The following is a 4386-nucleotide window of genomic DNA, read 5'->3' on the forward strand; positions in this document are numbered from 1 at the left end:
TATTAAACAAATACATCCTAAGGTTACCCGGGTCCACGTTTTGGTGAAAAGTGCTCTATCTTAAAGCGTTCATGAACAGCTTTAATTTGATACCCATATTAAACAAATACATCCTAAGGTTACCCGGGTCCACGTTTTGGGGCCACGCCCCCTTTATATATCAAAATATTTTTTACCCTGTGACCATCCCTGGAAGATATCCAGTGCGTGTGTAAAATTTGGTTACGATCGGCTTATTCGTTTAGGAGCCAAGTTTGTCTATAGGTACATACATAATTTGAATTTTATATATATAGATGGAAGAAAATGCGTAACACCGTTAGCAAAAAAGCGTCAAAAATCAAAGAGAATTTTAGCTACTTAAAACTTGCACCTCCGTAAACTATAATTAAATGGACTATAGTACTACATGCCAAACATTTCTCTAAAAATATTGATTTTTAAATTTTGATGAAAATTTAGCTAATTCTTTTACTTTCCTTTTATTAGCTCGGGATGTAACTATGTAATATTGATGCGCCTAAAAGATGCAGCGACAATATAAACACTGAAATATAAAATGAAGAATATTCCAACATTTGTTCGTTGCGTTTAATCAAAGGTTTCTCCATAAATTTCTCTATAAATGCCCATACATGTTTTCGTCACAGTGGCTCTACTGGAGAATGTTATAAAAAAATACACACTTTGACAGCGCTCTCACGAGAAAAAGAGTTTCATATCTGGTTATCCATGACGAAAGCAGCCCAGTAGCCTGCTGAAATGACTCGCTTATACATAGTATATACACGAGCTTTGGAAGTTTTTATCCAGTCGTCCAATTAACATGTTAGAGGTATCGCTGGAAAGGCCTTGCAGAGTGTGTCCCGAAAATATTTTCAAGTTTCATAGCGATTATCAGAATTCTTAAAAATTAAGCTAAAGTGTTGCGAAACAAAAAGATTTTTTTCTTTTGCCAGTTTAAAAAGGGGTATGTGGGTACACTGGTGGTCCAAAAATGCATGTAAAAAGTAAAGCCGGAATTTGTATGCTCTCATCCCCTGAGATTGTTCTATACCGAACAAAATATACTCAATTTTTTTTATTTTGAAATCCAAAAATTTTTAGAGGTCGCTCAAAGCGCACAAAGTTTTCCATGTATTTTTTTATGGGAAAAACAGCTTTTCGTATACCTTACACAGATATTGAGTTCCGGCTACTAGTTGGAAAGATATAGAGCTAAATTGGTTTTGGTTCGTGTCTCTACTACGAGATGCTTTGGTATGTATGTGGCGTCTGTACTAGGGACGTTGCGAATGTGACATTTTAGACATCCGCGGATGCGAATGCGGATGTCTAAAATCTAACATCCGCGGATGCGGATGCGAATGCGAATGTCAAGTATTTTTAAGAGATAACTTAGGTGATTTAGGTAGGTAAATAAAAAAATGGAAAAGGTAGTAATTTTTAATAAAGTTTATTTTATTTAGTTCTTGAACTTAAAAACTGTTTCTTAAAGGGTTGTAAATCAAACCTGTGCCACTAAATAACTGCTCGCTCGAAGCGACAAATATCTGCGTGGGAAGCTTGACAATATTTTGAATTCTAGCGATTGACGCTGCACCAGGTGAGAGGACTTTCATTTATATTTATTATTTTTTTCTTTTAATTCCTTTTTGAGAATGGCATCGGGACTGAAAATGTTGGAGTATCCTCCTGACTTTCATGAGGGTGCCTTCTTCAAAAGCTTCACCTGTAATGAGTAGCCTGTAATTAGTTTTCTTATTTGCTGAGCTCGACTTTTCCTAGCAGTGATCGGACTTAAAAATTATTCTGTGTGGTAGAATCTCAGTTTTTGGATAGTTTATTATTTATTTATGTCTTTTATGTACTACGGAACAGAAACTAAAATAAGTATTAATAGTGTCGCGACAGTTAAACAAGTTTTGACTATTTGTCTTTTGTTTGTTTAAGGTTTATTAATTTTTTACAAAAGTATAGCTGTTTGTCTAAAAAACTATATAAATCCGAATTTCAAACTTTATGCAAAAATTAACAAAATTGTGCAACGTTTCACATAAATTGCAAACTTTTCAATTAGAATCTCCAGAAAAAAACTTTTAAACTAATACTTTCACAAATTTCCGATCTTTGACATTTTCTTTATTAATTCTTTTTATAAATCATATATTTTTCATTCTAAGACAATTAAAACACGTTTCCTGTCGAAAAATTGAATATTAAGAAAATTTACTGTTTGAGAGTTTATTTTTATTTTTTCCCCCCATTCGGCGTTTTTTACTTTTAAATCTGTTAAAATGTTTAAATCTCATCGCCGCCGGGAATGCGAAATCTTGCATTCTCTCATTCTTGTTATCACATTGTATTTAGTGTTGGACAATTTTTGCTCCCAAAATTAAAAGCATAAAAAAATTAAGCAAATATTAAACTGCTCCAAAACGCGAATATGTGGTAGACTTCAGACCTTGTGTGGTAGAAGTGGTAGATGCTCAAAAAAGTAGTAGATCTACCATAATGTGGTAGAAGTCCGACCACAGTTTCCTAGTTGCAGGCAGTCATAATTGATTACTCACCGCTGTCGGTGCCATAAGCTATCAAATCCGTTTTGTTGTTCGATTCCATTCGCTTATTGGGTTTTCATATTTTGAGGCAGATGAACGCAAATTTTCAACATATATTGCATTCCAAGGCCAACTCGTCAATACACTGAGGGGGAAAAATATTAAAATCAAATAGAAACGTAATTGATCTTACTATAAACGTCAACGAAAGTACTGTATATTGGAAAATATTAAATTCAATTACGCGCATATTNATACGAATTTCACTTTCAATCTTCGATAACCAGCGAAGATCGAAAATCGAATACAACTCATAGTAAGGACCTTTAAGATAACACAGAACGGGAATCGACCCCAGCTGGCAACCTGTGAGGGTTAAATTTTGCTGAAATTTATACATTCATTCGTCCACCAAAATCCTTCGATAAAAAGATAAACTTTGGGTAAATAGATTTCCATACAAAGTTTGACAGTTCATTTATCAACAAGATAAATTTATCATTTTATCAAGTTTATCAGCAGTTTGTCACTTTAAATCAGGGTACGAAAATAAACTATATTGTACGTTACTATTTCGTTTCGTTTATTACTTCAACAGTTCGGTACAATACGAAAACAAAACGGCTGAGTTCACTTTGGCGATAGTACACTACAGTAGTTTAATAGTTACAGACGAAACAACAAACGAAATGAATCGTGCAGACGAAAATATATGTATGTATGTACACATATCCAATAACTAAACACAAAACGAATAGCTGCAATGAATAAAAAAATAAAAATGTTTTTTAATTGAATTGGATATGAAAATTTACAGAAAAAAATATCCCTGCCAGCCACGGCTCACCACTTTCCCCTGAAAATCAAACGATTTACAAACACATTCACAACTTTTTAGTCATCTCACTCACACACCTACAAATTTTTTGTTCGAACTGTCAAAAAAATGTCCCTTTGTTAGATCTACATACCCGATAAGAATTCGTACTCTAATAAGAATTCTATGCGTTAGATCGAGCATGTTAGAAACATCGGAGTTTTGATGACAGTATACATACTGTGAAGAAATGTCACTTTGCGAAAATTTTGAAGATAAGGATACGTATTTAACAATTTTATTTAATTAAAATGTAATTTCTTCTTTTAGATTGCAAAACAGCAGCGACTTAGTCACATTCTTCAGGTATGTATTGAGACTTTTTATATGTTTATAAATTTGAACTGATATTTTTGTTTGTTTACAGGTTTGGGATTCACCATCAGCACCTTCAACGCTTGCATCTTCATCGCCAGGAGCACCATTAAAACCTTCTGCCCTCAGCTTCTTCATCGCCAGGAGCACCACCAGTACCTTCTATCCTCAGCTCCTTCATCGCCAGGAGCACCATGGGTACCTTCCGCCCTCAGCACCTTCAACGCCAGGAGCACCTTCAAAGTGTAGGTCCAACTTGTCAAATTTTGCATAGTTGCAAGAAAACTTAATTTTCTGAATCACCATAAATGATTTGCAACTCTTAATATATATCAAAATAAAGGTAAACCGTTTACCTTTCTTTTGATTATAACACCGTTAAATTGCTTTACGTTTTCATAAAAACTTTGCAACTTTTGTAAACAGCTATATATAAGCAGTGAAAAAGTGGTAAAATTTTGCAAAGTTGTAACGAAACTGAATTTTTGTGCACCATTACAACTGATTTGCAACTGTTCATATATACTAAAAGAAAGGTAAATCGATTACCTTTCTTTTGATTATAATATTGGTAAAATCGGTTGACTATTTTATAGAAATTTGGCAACTTTTGAAAACATGTATATATAAGAA

The sequence above is a fragment of the Rhagoletis zephyria genome, unplaced genomic scaffold, assembly GCF_001687245.7.
Source record: "Rhagoletis zephyria isolate East Lansing unplaced genomic scaffold, Rhagoletis_zephyria_1.1 Rzeph_scaffold_04667, whole genome shotgun sequence".
In the NCBI taxonomy this organism is placed as follows: domain Eukaryota; kingdom Metazoa; phylum Arthropoda; class Insecta; order Diptera; family Tephritidae; genus Rhagoletis; species Rhagoletis zephyria.